The sequence below is a fragment of the Rhinichthys klamathensis genome, unplaced genomic scaffold, assembly GCF_029890125.1.
Source record: "Rhinichthys klamathensis goyatoka isolate OS25496 unplaced genomic scaffold, OSU_Roscu_1.1 h1tg000322l_1, whole genome shotgun sequence".
NCBI classification, from domain to species: Eukaryota; Metazoa; Chordata; class Actinopteri; order Cypriniformes; family Leuciscidae; genus Rhinichthys; species Rhinichthys klamathensis.
In genome coordinates, this window is record NW_026606838.1 from 184776 (window position 1) to 204018 (window position 19243).

At 43.2% G+C, this 19243-nt stretch overlaps 1 protein-coding gene across 1 annotated transcript in view; it reads left to right on the forward strand.

The window, feature by feature from the left end:
• Positions 1–10510: 10510 nt before the first annotated feature.
• Positions 10511–19243, forward strand: part of LOC130105544 (BTB/POZ domain-containing protein kctd15) — a 50257-nt gene continuing 41524 nt past the window's right edge. The window contains exon 1 of the mRNA XM_056271588.1: positions 10511–10596. The gene's annotated coding sequence lies outside the window, so the exon portion shown is untranslated. The remainder of the gene's footprint in view (positions 10597–19243) is intronic.

A 19243-nucleotide genomic window follows, 5' to 3' on the forward strand; every position in this document is an offset into this window, starting at 1 on the left:
TGTTCAGACACTAATTAGACTAATCCACATTTACACAGTCTCATCCTCTTGGAGATTCAGATGGAGATTGCACAAAATGCTCTTTATTTGTGACTAGTAACTGTCAAACCCAGTAGCACCTCAATGCAGTACATGAGATCCACGGGGAGGAGTCGGATCAAGATCCAAGGGGTGGAGATGGGTAGGATTAGGGGTGGGGTTAGGGATTAGGGGTGGGTTTAGGGATTAGGGGTGGGGTTAGGGATTAGGGGGTGGAGATGGGTAGGATTAGGGGTGGGGTTAGGGATTAGGGGTAGGTTTAGGGATTAGGGGTGGGGTTAGGGATTAGGGGGTGGAGATGGGTAGGATTAGGGGTGGGGTTAGGGATTAGGGGTGGGTTTAGGGATTAGGGGTGGGGTTAGGGATTAGGGGGTGGAGATGGGTAGGATTAGGGGTGGGTTTAGGGATTATGGGTGGGGTTAGGGATTAGGGGGTGGAGATGGGTAGGATTAGGGGTGGGTTTAGGGATTAGGGGTGTGTTTAGGGATTAGGGATCAGGGGGCGGAGATGGGTAGGTTTAGGTATATGTAAGGTGGGAGGAGTTGGATCTGGATCCGACTCCTCCCTGTGGATTTCATGTACTGCATTGAGAACCATCTCGTCAAACCAGCCCGTTCTCATCCCAAGGCGTCATATACTGACGCTTTTGCCAAAGCGTCTATACCCAACGCACATGGCACCCTTTAGCGTCAATATGAGACACAGATATATGGCGCCTCCTAGTGGTCTAACCCTAACACTACCCCAGACCTAAACCTACCCATAACCGAAGCGTGTTATATTGAGGCTAAAGGGTGCCATGTGCATCGGATGTAAGCGTCAGTATATGACGCCTTGGGATGAGAATGCGTTGGTCAAACTGACGGCATACATTTTGTAAAAACTCAATCCAATCAGAACTATCAAAGGTTTAATGGTAACACTGTACACAAAAGTTCACTAGTTAACTACCTTAGTTAACATGAACTAAGAATGAACAATACTTCTACAGCATTTACTAATATTAGTTTCAACATTTACTAACACGTTATTAAAATCAAAAGTTGTGTTTGTTATCATTAGTTAATGCACTGTGAACTAACATGAACAGCTGTGTTTTTATTACCTAACATTAACAAAGGTTAATAAATACTGCAACAAATGTATTGCTCATGGTTAGTTCATGTTAGCTAATACATTATGTTAACTAATGAACCTTAATGTAAAGTGTTACCGGTTTAATATACAGATGCACAGAACGTTTAAAATTTTGGGGTCAGTAAGATTTTTTTATTTTTTTTTATCAAAGAATCCTGGGGGGAAAAAATATTTTTTTTTTTTTTTTTTTTTTTTTTTTTTAATTATTTGTTTTCACAAAAATGTGAAGTTAAAATAACTGTTTTCAACATTGATAATAATCATAAATGTTTCTTGAGCTGCAAATCATCATATTAGAGTGATTTATGGAGGATCATGTGACACTGAAGACTGGAGTAATGATGCTGAAAATACAGCTTTGATCACAGGAATAAATTACATTTTACTATATATTCAAATAGAAAAAAAGGTATTTTGAATTTAAATAATATTTCACTGTTTTTACTGTGTTTTTCATCAAATAAATGTAGTCTTGCTGAGCAGAAGAGACTGTTCATAAACATGAAACATCTTCCTGACCCCAAACTTTTGAATGGTAGTGTATGAAGTGGGATTTTAAAACTAATGAGATGCCAGTGTGGGCGGGGCTATCAAGCATGACATCACAAGTAGAAACCAAGTAATTGACCAAATATCTCAGTTTAGGACAGAAACGTGTAGCTCTGTGTCACGCCTGTTATGCTTCATTGGTCATAAGACTATATTTACATCATAAATGTAGAAGAGGGCAACATTTGAGAGAGTGAAATGATCCTCTTGTGTTATAGATTTCACCTCTTACAAAAATAACATGGTATTACTATGTTAGCAAGGTATTCTTTGCAACAAAAAAGTAGTGCACTATGATGCAGTGAAGGTATCACATACTAGTAATACTATGGTATTTTGAAATATACCATGGTAGTAAACTTCATATTATAATATTTCAGGGTATTTCCGAGAATATTGCAATGGCAAAGAACATGTATAAAATAACCATGGTAAGTGTAATGTAGGAGTGCTTCTCATGTACCATGGTATTTACATGGTACTTTAAAGAATACCATAGTACTACATATGCATGTACATGGTACTTTTTTTGTAAATACCATAGTACGTATATGGTAATACCACGTCTTTTGAACACTACCATGAAGTTATAGCCTACCATATAAATACTACAGTACATGAATATACTAATGATACAGTATCATCTGACATGATCATATACCATGGTATTTTAGCAAGAGTTTTCCCCTATATATATATATATATATATTAAGAAGATCACTCACTTCCCTTTAGCGAACACACTCAATCCTCCACCACTAACTACACTGATATTTTCAGATAAATCTATAATTTATCTATAATTGTAAAAAGGGCATTCAGAGGATTATATTTTTCTATGTATTTGTAAAACGGCTTTAGATGTGATCGATGCTTTTGTGCAAATTCATCTCTGAAGTCACTGACTCTCGGGTGTGTGTGAATCAATCGCTCGACGTGTGTGTACTAGATCCTAAAAATTATGTTAATTAGACTAACACAAGAATGCGTGTGTGTGTGTGTGTGTGTGTGTGTGTGTGTGTGTGTGTGTGTGTGTGTGTGTGTGTGTGTTTCCAACACTACGCTGATGTCTTGTACGTGACCTAAGTGAGTTTATTTCCATACACAGCATATTAAATGACTGTGGAACTGAAAAGATTTTATTTATCCAATGCAAACAGTTTAAGAGCTATATATGATGAGCATAATATATTTTTATTTTATTTTATTTTATTTTATTAGATCACAGAGAATAGATTTATGTCATATGAAGACGTGTGATGGTGTGTTTCACAGTAAATACTGAATCAGCTTTATAACCGTGAGTGTTTCTTCTGTCACCTGCGTCCCTCACACTTCTTTAAGAATATGTATATAGATCTATATGATATCACACATACAGTAACCGGTGAATGTATAACTGTTGTTGGTGGTGCAAAACTGTACAAATCCATATGATCTATAAGCCCTTTGCCTTATTTGACACTGCCAGTGTTTCAGGAAGAGCTGCAGTCGCAGTGAATAAACATTTTGTCTTTGGCCTTTTTTGTCTTTTTCGTGTGTCATGTTTCATACATAAATGTATTTGTGTGAACATCATACTGTACGTGACAGCTGCACATCAGGAGCATCACACGGATCAAGTGTTGCAAACCACGTCCAAGAAAATACACATTATTTAATGTGAATAAATGCACATGTTTATATATTATGTTTAATATTTTATATGAACAAAGATATTATTTTGATGTCTAAATTAATAATGTTATAATAATTTATATATTTATATTTAAATGGGTACATATTTTTATGTCTTTTAAAATTAAGTACTAAAAATGCCTAATTGTTTAACATTTTATATATTTTAATATAAATAGGTACATTTTGTAATTCTTTTAAAACAAAAGTACAAGAAAAAATTAAGTACTAGAAATGGGGTTAGCCTAACCCTAACCCTAACCCTAACAATTAATGCATAATTTTACAACAATTTAAAAAATATAAATAGGGACATTTTTCTGTGTTTTGGTGTCTTATTTTAAGACTAACTACTAGAAAAGTGTTTTATATATTTGTTATAGCCTATGTACAGTAAATACTCATTGTTTTTGATGTCTTCTTCGAAGATTGTAATAATTTATGTATTTTAATGGGTATGTCTGACTGTTCTCATACTTATTAGTGGGTCAAGCATCGCTATTACTATCGCTCAAAGTGTTTCCAACAAACACTAAATATTAAAGGCAGGATTTGTTCCAGAAAAATTTTTGTTACGCTGGTTGAAAGTCTCTTCACATCCTGAGAGCAATCACTAAGTTAAGTGATCTAAATGTATTTATATGTATAAATATCATCTGTGAAAGGTGTAGGAACATAAAATGTTTGTCCAATCATGAATTTATGGCGGAGTCTCTATCGTCATCACCGGCGGCCATCTTGTCACAGGCAAGCTTTCTGGCGGGCTCTGTGGTGCCTGATGTAAGATGAGTGATCGCCACGAACACAAATACTCTTATCTCGTTGAAATCTTGACGGATTTACAAACGGTTTGGTTTCTCATTGATACACTTATTAATCATAAGTATGCAGTGTCATAACTACATCTCTGACGTTTATAACAAACCAACCCGTTTGAAAATCGGTAGAAAATTGAGTACGTTATGGTTATTTAACCATACATGCACCATTTAAACACAATGTTAGCGTGAGCGAGCTGCCTGTGACAAGATGGCCGCCAGTGCGGACGTCGACCTCCATTGGCCAGCAGCGCGGACGAGACATCTAGCCTTTATTATGGATATCTATGGAGATGAGTCCCACTGAAGAGATGGGTCCCAGCTTAGGACCCAAGCAATTCGATTGGTTCAAAGCAGGTTTTATGGGTAATCGCTTTAGTGCCTGGTTACAAATCAGAGAAAATCACTTTATTATAGAAGACGTTTGAACTACGTTATAACGAGTTATTAATGTCTTTTAACTTATATGTTTAAAGTTCTCGACGGAAAAACTCTTAAAACTAAATTTCGTGACACAATAGTAGTAGTAGTTTTAAATTTCACGGCCTTTCTCCTCTGCTATTGACGCAACCAACTATGAAAAGCGCTATACAAATAAATGTATTACTTGATGGCAACAAACTGCTTTTATCTTTAAATTTTTTATCTATCTTGCACATAGCAGCGGGATTTAGCATTCAAGCTACACATAACGCCCAAACAGCTCACGTTAGCTACAAGTTATCGCAAGAACAGATTTAGATCAGGCATATACTGGCATACTAATGGGGTCCTAAGCTGGGACCCATCTCTTCAGTGGGACTCATCTCTTCACCACACTGTCACCATTTTCAAAGATTCACGTTTTTGTATTTAAAGGGGTCATATAATGGTACATGCACTTTTTCAAGTTGATTGTACTGAAATGTGTGTTGGCAGTGTCTGTACACAACCATCATAAAATGATAAAAATCCATCCAGTGTTTTTGTTTTAATCTCCTTATATGTTTTCCCCTGCCTCAAATCGAGCCGTTCGACCGTGTGACGTCACACGCTCGGAAGCCCCTCCCACGATTGTTGATTGACAGCACCGTTTCAACACAGACCCGCCCTCGCTCGTGAGCCAGCTGTCAATCATAGTCTGCGCGGACCGGCGCGGTCATTGTTGATATGCTGGAGCACTGTCTATGAGCAGAATGGCTCTAAGCGATTGTGGTGTTCTGTTCTTGGGTGTAATAACGAACACAGTCATTTTAATGTTCCTAAATCCGAACCGCTGAAGACGCAGTGGCTGAGTTTTGTTTTCGAAGGGAATATTCCCCACGAGCAACGTCAATGCTCTCATGTTTGCCGAATCATTTCACACACCAGACTGCTTTATAAACGAGGGTCAGTATAAAGCTGGATTTGCTAAGAAGCTGCTCATGAAAAAAGGATCGGTACCAGATATTCGTGTTCCTGCTGAACCTCTAGAACAACTGAAGTGAGTGTAACGTTTTATTAAACTTTATATTACTATTTATATTAATCTTTGCAAAGCCCTAGAGCACGCTTCACAATGAATGCGTCTAAGGTTTACACTCAGGGTACATTACGGCATGTTTTCTATGTATGATGTTCTCAATATAATTCATAATCCCACGTTTATACTGAACAACGCGTTATGGTTATTGTGTTATTGTGTTACAAACGGTGTACACAGAACAGAGAGGCGGAGTGAGCAAAGCTCATGATCATTTAAAGCAGTGGTTCTCAACCTCTCCTGCAGGGACCCCCTGACACACCATGTTTCTGTTTTAACCCTGAAATGGCACACCTGATTCAATTAATTGAAGGCTTAATGAGTAGTTGACTAATTGATCAATTAACTAATTCCTACTTCCTACTCTAATAATGACTCATTAAGCCTTTAATTAATTGAATCAGGTGTGCCATTTCAGGGTTAAAACAGAAACATGGTGTGTCAGGGGGTCCCTGCAGGAGAGGTTGAGAACCACTGATTTAAAGTCATATGCACTGAAACGGCGTGCTGAAAACAGAGCTGTTTTTGACCAGGTAAAATAAGTGTTTTCTTACAATACTAATGAGAATTTTTAATTAAAGTATATTACAAATTTTTAATTTAGACCCTAAAGAATCATACTAGCTTGTACAAAAATGGCATTATATGACCCCTTTAACACAGAGACAATAACGATATCATTATTTATTTATTTTTTTACGTTTTTTTATTTTTTCAAAAGTTTGATACTAAATAACATTGTCGTGTAAATGAACGGCAAAAACGCATAAAAGGTTTGCGGGTTAAGTTGAAAACGGTGTCACTGGAGCCAAATGTAATGATTGCTCAACCACTAGAGGGCGGTGTCCATAATCAAATTTATCCATAATAAAGGCTAGATGTCTCGTCCACGCTGCTGGCCAATGGAGATCGACGTCCACACTGGCGGCCATCTTGACACAGTCAGCTCGCTCACTCGTAACATTGTGTTTTAATGGTGCATGTACTTTTTAAATAACCATAACTTGCTCAATTTTCTACTGGTTTTCAAACGGTTTGGTTTGTTATAAACGTCAGAGATGGAGTTATGACACTGCATGCTTATGAATAATAAGTGTATAAATAAATAATCATCCAGAATTATAGCCACGTTAATAACGTTTGTAAGAAACCAAACCGTTTGTAAATCCGCAAGATTTCAACGAGAGTATTTGTGTTCGTGCTGATCACTCATCTTACATCAGGCACCACAGAGCCCGCCAGAAAGCTTGCCTGTGACAAGATGGCCGCCGGTGATGACTTTAATTCAATTCAATTCAATTCAAATTTATTTGTATAGCGCTTTTCACAATACATATTGTTTCAAAGCAGCTTTACAGAAAGTGCATTTCAGAAATGTACATAGAAAATACAGTTAGTTAATCATCATGTATTAATTTAGGGCATAACATATCGCCGGCGTTGAGTCGTCTCTTCACAGGCGTCGAGTCGTCTCATCGCAGGTGTTGGGGCATCTGAAGTCTCCGTGAGAGGCTGGATACAAACTGGAGCTGACGAGCGCTATTTACCTCCACAGCAGAAAAGGAGATGGGAAATAATTAGCGTAGCTGCTGTTCAAAATATATAAATGCATTCGATCTGATTCAACAGTAGTATAAAAGGTAAGCATTATGTGAATGCTTGGCTAAAGAGATGCGTCTTTAATCTAGTTTTGAAGTGGGAGAGCGAGTCTGAGTCTCGAACGTTATCAGGAAGGCTATTCCAGAGTTTTGGAGCTAAATGTGAGAACGCCCTCCCTCCTTTAGTGGACTTAGATATCCTAGGAATGACCAGAAGCCTCGAATTTAGGGATCTTAAAGAACGCGATGGATTGTAGGGCGATAGAAGGTCCATTAAATACACAGGAGCTAAACCATTTAGGGCTTTATAGGTCAGTAGTAGTACTTTGTAATTGATACGGAACTTAATAGGTAACCAGAGATGATAAAATCGGTGTTATATGATCATATTTTCTTGACCTAGTAAGAACTCTAGCAGCTGCATTTTGGACTAACTGTAGCTTGTTTATTGAGGATGCAGGACAACCGGCTAATAAAGCATTACAGTAATCTAGTCTCGAGGTCATGAATGCATGAACTAACTTTTCTGCATCAGAAACAGATAGCATATTACGTAGCTTAGCAATGTTTCTAAGGTGGAAAAAGGCAGTTCTTGTAACATATGAAATATGATTTTCGAAAGACAAGTTGCGGTCTAGTATAACACCCAGGTCTTTTACTGTAGTGGAAAAAGTAACAGGACATCCTTCTATATTAAAGTTGTATTGTAAGAGATTTTGTGGGTAGTTTTTTGGACCAATAAGTAATACCTCAGTTTTATCTGGATTTAATAGCAGGAAATTACACGTCATCCAGCATTTTATATCTTTAAGACACTCTGTCAATTTAGATAAGTTAGTGTTTTCATCTGGTCGTGATGAAATATATAATTGAGTGTCATCAGCATAGCAGTGGAAATTAATTCCATGTTTTCTTATAATATTACCAAGTGGCAGCATATATATTGAGAATAGCGGAGGGCCTAACACCGATCCTTGCGGCACTCCATAGTCTACTGACGTTATCTTCCATTTTCCCCCATTTAAACAGACAAAATGGTAACGGTCCGATAAGTACGATCTAAACCAGCTTAATGCCTGCTGAACACCAGTGTAGTTTTGTAGTCGATCCGAGAGTATTTTATGATCTATAGTGTCGAACGCAGCGCTAAGATCGAGTAGAACTAGTATTGAGATACAGCCTTGGTCAGAAGCTAAAAGTAAATTATTTGTAATTTTAACTAGCGCAGTTTCTGTGCTATGATGCGGTCTGAATCCAGACTGAAATTTTTCATAGATGTCATTTTCTTGCAAGAAAGAGCACAATTGAGCGGACACAGTTTTTTCTAGTATTTTAGACATAAATGGAAGATTTGAAATGGGTCTGTAATTTGCTAAGTTATTTGGATCTAATTGCGGTTTCTTAATAAGAGGTTTTATTACTGCCAGCTTGAATATTTTTGGAACATGACCTAAAAATAAAGACGAGTTAATAATATTGAGAAGAGGCTCTTCCACTACAGGTAACACTTCTTTCAGTAGTTTAGTGGGTATTGGATCTAATAAACATGTTGTTGGTTTAGATGCAATGATAAGTTTATTTAGCTCTTCCTGTCCTATAGTTGTAAAGCGGTGTAGTTGTTCTTGAGGGGCGATAATTGAGGCTGAATCATAAGACACCATAGAGGATTGTAGCCTACATTTACAATTGTGTTTCGGATGCTTTCTATTTTCTCATTGAAGTAATTCATAAAATCATTACTACTATACTGTAACGGAATATTTTGCTCTGGTGATGTCTGTTTATTTGTTAGCCATGGTGTTAAATAAAAACCTTGGATTATTTTGGTTATTTTCTATTAGTTTGCGGAGATGCTCAGCCCTGGCTGCTTTTAGAGCCTTTTTATAACGTGACATACTGTCTTTCCACGCGATTCTAAAGACCTCTAAATTAGTTTGTTTCCATTCACGCTCTAAGTTGCTTTAAGTTTCTCTCTTGATAACATGCGTAGCACTATTGTACCATGGTGCTTTAGTTTTCTCTCTAACCTTTTTTAATCTAATTGGTGCAACAATATCTAATGCACTAGAGAAAATGGTGCTCAAACTGCTGGTCTTTATTTTGGATATCTATGGTTGTGGACAGTGGACACCATAGTGCTAACATCACATAACTCCCTGTGGGTTGTATCAGGAAGGGAAAGGTGGCAGGAACATGTGATTCTTACCATAGATCAAAAATACAAAACTGGTGTGCACATCCCAAACACCCAGATTGGGCTCAGGTGCAGGACAACAAAGTAACATAAACGGGGGGAAAAGCAGCTATTTTCAAAAAAAATAAAAAAAATGGTTTGTTTTACCATAGATCCACATGATTTCAAACTCTGTAAGATACATTTCATTATATGGACAACAAAGAAGTAATATGATATTACTGTGTGAACATTGTTTATTCCAAACTATGAGTGAAGAACATGTTACTTATAAAGCCACAACAGTCACCAAACGCTGCAACCAAAACATCAGCCAGAGCTTTTACACTTCCTCCTGAACCAAAACAACGAGCTTATTCTGCGTTCACACCATCACTACTGTTACTGGGATAGGATGGAAACCAGTGACATAGGATTAGTTTGTGGCTCGAATTTATGCTTTTCGATGGCAATATTATAAACGCAGAAATGAATCTGCAGCTGTCAGGTGATACAGGTCAGTGCTCTTTAAGTTGTTTATGTTTATTATTATTTTAATGTTATGTGTTTTGAGACATGAGGTAGTTAACGCCGTCTCTTTGAATCTTTTGTTTGCTGTGCTGTTGTGTTTTGAAGGAGGCGTGTCTTTGGAGATGCTCTCAGCTAGCTCTTTCAAAGCTTAGCTGCTATTGCTAGCCTCCATGAAAATTGCCTACTCCACCTTTAACTCTCATTATTATGACATAATTGAGTGGAAAAATAATATGTATGTGGCAGGAATGCACCACCACACCTTTACCTTCACCACCCGCACACATCTTAACCTTACTAAAGCACATAGCCTACATTTTACTTTTAAAATCAGGATAAACTCAAGTCCCACGATACCCATCCATAAACTATGTTTTGTTTTTTCTCTCTCAGTGTCATTGAGAATCCCGTGTCACGTGACATGAATGTCGTTTCGTGTTGTTTAAAGGTCAATCGTCTCTCACTGTGTGTGTGGAGACAGTAAATCGTGTTGGATGAGATTTTACTGAACGCCATAACACACTGACTGACTGATTTCACAGCATCTGCATCAAATGATCTCATCTTAAATCTGTAAGTAAATCACATCAGATCCTGAGGACACAGACACGCGTCTCGCATATGAACGAGTCTTCGATGTAAACACACCGTCAGATGAGAATAGGCTATATGTAATTGGATTATTTACTCTCAGTCTTCAAACCATTCCCGTTTTGGGAACGTTCTCTATTGGTTCTAAAGAGAACGTTCCCAGAACATTCCCTAGAGGTTATTATAACGTTCCCTGCAGGTTATTATTGTTGGGGGTTTATTTTTATAACCTAAAGAGAACGTTCTGCGAACCAAAAGTTGTTAACTGGGAATTTTAACTCTTCTTTTAAAATATGAATACGCTTTGAGCTCAATAAAAACATTTACATACAGTACAGCCACACCACTTTACATAGGCTAATATGTGTTAGCATGAGACTTGTGTTAGCACAGCTGTGTGATTAAAAACAAGAGGAAAAATCCAGAAATTTTGCATGGCTTGTGTAAAGATACTGTTTACATGGCGAAAAATACAGAAATCATGTCAGAACAATAGTTGTAAAACTGCTACGTGTGATTTAGGCAGCTGAAATAACACATAGGCCTTGATGAATTATTACAATTTTCGTTAAGCTTTAATGCCTCCATGAATATCCTGCACCATACTTCCATTATTAAGTGCATTAGCCTACTGTAAACATGATTTTTGTTTATTTTACAAACTACGGGATGGATAATATCTGGATAAATGTTTCTTGAGCAGCATATTAGAATGATTTCTGAAGGATCATGTGACACTGAAGACTGGAGTAATGATGCTGAAAATGATCTTTGATCACAGGAATAAATTACAGTTTATAATATATTTCAATAGAAAAGTTATTTTAAATTGTAATAATATTTCACTGTTTTACTGGGTTTAAAAAAAACAATTATAGGCTATATGCAGCCTTGGTGAGCAGAAGAGACTTCTTTCAAAACATTTTAAAATCTTGCCAACCCCAAACTTTTGAATTGTGTGCATCTTTACACAAACAATGTTTTTTCTTTAATGGTGCTGTGAGATGCAGTAACTTCTCAATTATTATCTTCATGTTGAAAGTTGTTCTCATACAGTGCACACGTGACTGAAGTGTTCAGGTGTAATGAGGAACAGTGACCACATGGCGGCAGCACTGTCGTGGGAATCTCAGCTCGTTCATTACATTACAGTGGAAGCAGACACTGGTCTTGATCTAGTTCAAGTTCATTTTATTTATATAGCACATTTTTACAACAGCCACTGGCTGGCCAAAGTGCTTTACAGAACAGCAGATATTAAAACAAAATAGTACCTACATAACACAACACAAATGAGAGCAACGTTAAACCAGGAGTAGCAAAACAGTATCAGACTCAAATTATCTAAAAGAGTTTATAAGAAGTGGACTCAAAACTTGAACAAGAAAAAAGATATTTAACATGGAGAAGAGGCACTTGATGATTAAATTAAGTTCAGTATTAATCTGATGATGTCACAAGATCATCATGAGAAATCACACTGTAAAAGAATGTCATCCTACTTAAAAACTAACATTCAGTTGCTGCCTTAAAATCACCATTAAATCAAAATGGACTATTATGATTTTTTATGGAATATTGCAGTGTTTTTTATAAATGATTTATCGGTGCACATCATTATTAGTCCTGGTAATCTTGAATCAGAATAACTGCAACATCATCTCTTCTCTGATGACGACCTGTCACTCACATGAGATCCACCAATAGCAAACCACAACCATACAAACAACTTTCAAGCCACGCCCACATTTGCTCTTATGTTGTGCGTATGCCATGTCATTATTTCTATAATTTCGAGGGGGGAAAAAACGTGACGTTCTACTCTGAGTTGTTACAAGATGTAATTATGAGCTGTGCGAAGATGTGAACGCTTTACAATTTAAAATCTCGAGTGGCCGATTCACTCGGATATATGTCACAATATAGGGAAGAATAGACTATTACAACTTCTGTTTCATGTCAATTAAATAATATAATTAAATCAAATACAGAAGAGAGTTCAAATTTAATGCATTGTATTTTGCATACTTAAAGGTACATAATTCACAGATGATGAGAAAGAACCCTTCTGTCGTTTAAATCGGTACTTTGTTAGTGAGTTTTGGGTCTCTCTCTCTCTCTCTCTCTCTCTCTCTCTCTCTCTCTCGATGAATGGATCTCCCTCACAGGACTACATTAATACTCCAGTCAACAGGAACAAGGACCTCCTGAGCAACCAATCAGAGAGCAGAGAGTGTCAAAGACACGCCCACAGCCAGAGAGACCGAGAGATATGAAGTTTGTCTGTCCGCCTTTTTTATCAATTACTGATCTGATATTCCATTGACAGATCATGCCGATGGTTTGGTTGTTAAGTTACTGTGGTTTATTCCTGTCCTGAACTATGAAAGAGCCATCGATGATCAATAACATAAAGCAGAAATACTGTGCTGAATTATTTTCCTTATGGAAACCCATTTCTAGCACATAAGAACAAATGCTTTGGTAAATCATAATTATGACATACAAAGTCAAAATTATGAGATGGTTAATTGTAAAAAAAAAAAAAAATTCTGTCATAAATTCGATTTTTAATGACACAATTATGATTTAGTATTTCAGCAATAATTTCGCTCTTAATCTTATAAATAGGATTTCTATCATAATTATCACTTTTAATCTTATAAATATAGCTTAGTATGTCATAATGTTGACTTTCTATGTCATAATTGTTGAGGTTTGTCTAATAATTTCGACTTTAGTCATAAAAGTCACTTTATCTATAACTTTGTCATTATTTCAATGTGTCAGTTATTGAATTTGCAACTTTGACTTTTCATCTCATAAATAGGACTTAGTATGTCATAATTATCACTTTTAAATCTCATAAATTTTACTTTTTATTTAATAATTATCACTTTTGTGTGTGTGTGTGTGTGTGTGTGAGTGAGAGAGAGAGAGAGAGTTTGTTAGTGTGTGTGTGTGTGTGTGTGTGTGTGTGTGTGTGTGTTTGTGTGTGAGAGAGAGAGAGAGAGTTTGTTAGTGTGTGTGTGTGTGTGTGTGTGTGTGTGTGTGTGTGTGTGTGTGTGTGTGTGTGTGAGAGAGAGAGTTTGTGAGTCAGTGAGTGAGTGAGTGAGAGTTTGTGTAAGTGAGTGTGTGTGTGTGTGTGTGTGTGAGAGTGAGTTTGTGTAAGTGAGTGTGTGTGTGTGTGTGTGAGAGAGAGAGAGAGAGAGAGAGTTCCCTTTCGTTGTCACTCCGAGTTCCGTCGGATGACGACGAATGGGGGTTTCGCTTAGAAGCCAATCAACTTCAAATACTTCAAAACGAGCCAATGGCAAAGAAATGCCATGGGTCTGCGGAATTTGCATAGCGTAACTCCGCCTCACCTCGTGAGTATATAAGGAGAACGCTGGCAGCAAACCGGCATGTTTTCGCTTTGGAGCCAAGTTAATCCTTCGTTCCACAAGCCATTCCTGAAATTGTCAGTTCTTCAAACGAGCAAGATTCTCTGGTGTTGGTGTGACGGCGATCTTCGGCGAGCGCGCACTTCCTGCTTATCTGTCTGTGGTTCGACAGCGAGTGTGTTTCTCCCCGAGCGCTTCAACACAATCAGGTTTCTTTTTCTCACAAAAGAGCTTGCACGTGGCACGTCTTTTTAAAGATGCCTCGCCCGTGCACTTCTGGTTGCGGTAGGCTGGTTGACGACTCTGATGGGCACGGGTGCTGCATAGTGTGTTTGGGCATTGATCACGCTAGAGCAGCACTCGTGGATGACTCATGTTCTCTCTGTGGGAACATGACCATCGCAGCATTACGGTCAAGACTCGGTGATCTCGCAAGAGTGAGGGTCCCCTCATCCACACCCCGATCTACTGACTCTAGAAATAGAGCTAGTACTTCGGCTGGTGGCCAGGGTGATCTGAGGGTGACGGTTTGGAACCAAGCGCCGACTATCAGTCCGTGCCCAGCCGCACCCTCTCCAATGCTGCAACCCGTGAGTGTTCAGGGGATTCCGGCGAGATCATCTTCGGGTGTCCCGCGGGTTTCCTTTGGCGCTCCAGAGGAAGATGCCATGTCTATTGCAGCATCACAAGGTGGGTCTGAGTCTGCTGGAAGTGAAGACTCATCACAGCTGCCGCCTTCGGGTGTGACTACAGTTGTGCCAGAGTCAGATCCAGAGATGACGGCCATGCTGTCTCGAGCCGCCGCGAGCATCGGGTTAGAGTGGAACCCTCCGCCCTGCCCCGAGCGCTCGCGGCTGGATGATTGGTATTTGGGTCAGGCTGCGGATCCCCGTCCCCGTCAGGCCCCGATACCTTTCTTCCCGGACGTGCATGATGAAATCTCGAAGTCCTGGAAGACTCCCATGTCTTCCCGCGACCGCTCGATGATTTCATCCGCCTTTCCTCCCCTCGATGAGGCCGCTGCCCGTGGGTACACTGGGCTTCCCCCGGTCGAACGCTCTGTTGCGATGCAACTGTGTCCTCAGAGCGCTTCGTCTCGTGGTGAGCCAAAGCACCCATCCAAAGCCTGTAGGTACTCGTCTACGTTAGTGGCGAAGTCCTACAGAGCTGCGGGACAGGCAGCCACCTCTTTGCATGCCATGGCCATTCTGCAGGTCTACCAGGCCCAGATGCTCAGGGACATGCACGAGGGTAGGACAGACCCAGGGCTCTTCAATGAGCTGCGCGCCGCCACCGACCTTGCTCTCCGAGCGACGAAGGTGACCGCACGCTCCCTGGGTTTGGTGATGTCCACAGCCGTGGTCCAGGAGAGACATCTATGGCTCAATCTTGCCGATATGAAGGATGCCGAGCGGTCCCGGCTGCTCGACACCCCCATATCGCAAGATGGCCTTTTCGGCGGTGCAGTCGAGGACTTTGCCCAACAGTTCTCGACTGCTCAGAAACAGACTGAGGCGATCAAGCACATTCTGCCCCGACGGCCCGCTGCTGCCTCCACCCAGCCGACCGGGCAGAATACTCAGTCTGTTCGCCGCCGAGGGCGCCCTCCTGCGACTCCCGCCCCTCCCGCCCGGCCCAAGCAGCAGCCTCCACCCGGGCCCGGTCGCGGAGGAAGTCGCAAGAAGGCGCCCCAGCCCTCTCCAGCCCCGCCCCCCGCTAAACGCCGGGCCAAGCGGCGCTCCTGAGACGGGCTGCTCAGGGATGACGTGTTTTTCTCAGGAGATGGTTGCAGGACCACTCCTTCCCCCGGTGGAGGGCCGGGGGAGAATCTTTTGTTCTCCACTCCCCGCTGCTCACCCACGGGTGGGCAGTACCCTAATGTGGTTAAAGAAAGAAATAACACGTTCATCCCTGAGCACACAGAGTTCTTGGACGACACGGTGCGCCGCCCCCGGGCCGTGCACCCCTCGTCCTCCTCTGTCCCGGAGCCGGATGACAGTGCGCGCCGTCCCCGGACCGTGCCGCTCTCATCCTCCTCTGTCGCCAGACCCCTGGCAGAGCAGACCCCCGTGGAACGTTCGTCCTTCCCTGGTCTGCTCTGTCAGGACGCGGTCTATGACTGTACCCCCACACCGGGCCGCTATGCCGTCCACGTCTGGGTCAGTCATACCGCCTCGCTGCCCCACCGACGGGAAGTCTGTGGTTCGCATGACCCCGCTGGTTCAGTCCTTGGGAGCTTGGCTAGAGCTTCCCAACCTGTCCCGCTGGGTCGCACGAACGATCAGGCTCGGCTACGCGATTCAGTTCGCGCGGTCTCCTCCCCGCTTCAGGGGAGTCCGCTCCACTATGGTCGGTGGCAATGCCCCTATCATGAGAGCGGAGGTTGCTACCCTGCTGGCGAAGGGTGCGATCGAGACTGTCCCTCCAGCCGAAATGAGGTCCGGGTTTTACAGCCCCTACTTCATTGTCCCGAAGAAAACCGGTGGGTTACGGCCAATCCTGGACCTGCGCGTATTGAACCGCTCCCTTCACAGGCTGCCGTTCAAGATGCTCACCGCCAAACGCGTTTTCGAAGGTGTGCGGCACCAGGATTGGTTTGCAGCGATCGACCTGAAGGACGCCTACTTTCATGTCTCCATTCTCCCTCGACACAGACCGTTCCTACGGTTTGCTTTCGAGGGACAGGCATATCAGTACGCAGTTCTCCCATTCGGGCTAGCCCTGTCTCCTCGCGTCTTCACGAAGGTCGTCGAGGCAGCCCTTGTTCCCCTCCGGGAACACGGGGTTCGCATTCTGAACTATCTCGACGACTGGCTGATTCTAGCTCACTCTCGAGATCAGCTTTGCGAACACAGGGATTTGGTACTCCGCCATGTAGCCCGTTTGGGCCTTCGGGTCAACTGGGAGAAGAGCAAACTTTGCCCCGCGCAGAGGATCTCTTTTCTCGGTATGGAGATCGACTCGGTCGCCATGTCCGCGCAGCTTACGAGCGAGCGCGCGCAGTCACTGCTGACTTGCCTGAGACAGTTCGAGGGCAAGAGTGCGGTTCCACTGAAACTTTTTCAGAGGCTCCTGGGGCATATGGCATCTGCAGCCGCGGCAACGCCGCTCGGATTGCTTCATATGAGACCGCTTCAGCTTTGGCTTCGCGACCGAGTCCCGAGGTGGGCATGGCAACACGGCACCCTCCGAGTACCAGTTACTCCGACCTGCCGTCAGACCTTCACCCCGTGGGGGAACCTCAGCTTTCTACGGGCAGGAGTGCCTCTGGAACGAGCTTCCCGGCATGTTGTTGTAACGACAGATGCCTCCACCACGGGCTGGGGTGCCATGTGCAATGGACGTGCTGCCGCGGGCTCCTGGACAGGACCCCACCGCTTATGGCACATCAATTGCCTCGAGTTGCTGGCTGTACAGCTCGCCCTGCGCCGCTTCCGAGCCGTGCTCTCGGGCCAGCATGTACTAGTCCGATCAGACAATACCGCGACCGTAGCGTACATCAACCGCCAAGGTGGTCTGCGCTCCCGCCGTATGTCACAACTCGCCCGCCACCTCCTCTTATGGAGTCAGAAGCATCTGAGGTCGCTTCGAGCCATTTTCATCCCTGGAGCCCTGAACTGTGCAGCCGACGAGCTGTCACGGCTTCAGCCCCTCCCCGGAGATTGGCGACTCCATCCCCAGACGGTTCAGCTGATTTGGGACCAGTTCGGGGACGCACAGATGGATCTGTTTGCCTCTCACGACTCGACCCATTGCGCCCAGTATTATTCCCTGACCGAGGGCACGCTCGGCACGGATGCTCTGGCACACAGCTGGCCGCGGGGCCGCAAATATGCGTTTCCCCCAGTGAGCCTTCTTGCGCAACTCCTGCGCAAGGTCAGGGAGGACGAGGAGCAGGTCACTCTGGTCGCGCCGTACTGGCCCACCCGGACCTGGTTCTCCGAACTTGTACTCCTCGCGACAGCACCTCCTTGGCCCATACCTCTGAGGAAGGACCTACTTTCTCAGGGACGGGGCACCCTATGGCACCCTCGTCCCGATCTTTGGAACCTCCACGTATGGCTCCTGGACGGGACGAGGCAGGTTTGAGTACCCTGCCACCAGCGGTGGCGGCTACCATCACTTCCGCTAGAGCGTCGTCCACGAGACACCTCTATGCGTTGAAGTGGAACCTCTTCGTCAACTGGTGCTCTTCTCACCGAGAAGACCCCCGGAGATGTTCGATCAACGTCGTGCTTTCCTTCCTTCAAGAGGGGTTGGAGCGAAGGCTGTCTCCCTCCACCCTCAAGGTCTATGTCGCCGCTATTGCCGCACAGCATGATCTTATAGAAGGTAAGTCGGTGGGGAAGCATGACCTGATCGTCAGGTTCCTGAGAGGAGCGAGGAGACTGAATCCTCCTCGCCCTCCTCTCGTTCCCTCTTGGGACCTCGCAGTGGTCTTATCCGCCCTGCGTAGTGCTCCCTTTGAGCCTTTACAGTCAGTCGAGCTTAACTTCCTGTCAATGAAGACGGCGCTTCTGACTGCATTGGCCTCCATCAAGAGGGTAGGGGACCTGCACGCATTCTCCGTTGACGAAGCGTGCCTGGAATTCGGGCCGGCTTACTCTCACGTGATCCTGAGACCCCGGCCTGGATATGTGCCCAAGGTTCCTACCACTCCCTTCCGGGACCAGGTGGTGAACCTGCAAGCGCTGCCCCCGGAGGAGGCAGACCCAGCCTTGGCACTGCTCTGTCCAGTACGTGCTCTCCGCATCTATGTAGACAGAACGCAGTGTTTCAGGACCTCAGACCAGCTCTTTGTCTGCTATGGTGGGAAGCTGAAGGGAAAGGCTCTCTCCAAGCAAAGGTTGTCTCACTGGATAGTGGACGCCATTGCTTTGGCATACCAGCAGCAAGGTCGACCGTGCCCCCTTGGTGTGACTGCCCACTCCACCCGGAGTGTGGCATCCTCTTGGGCTCTAGCGCATGGCGCCTCGCTAACAGACATCTGCAGAGCTGCAGGCTGGGCGACACCTAACACATTCGCCAGATTCTACAATCTCCGAGTGGAGCCAGTGTCCTCTCATGTACTCGCTTCAACCAGCTAGTACCGGACCCGCTCAGGTGTCTTCGCTTGCTCGCCACTCCACTCCACGGACTGGATACGTGCGATATTCTCCTCAGGTGAGCTTCTCCGAAAGCCCTGAGTTCCTCCAGCACTCCTGACGTCGGCGCCAGTGTCTCTTGCCTGCGCGTCGGCTAGGTGC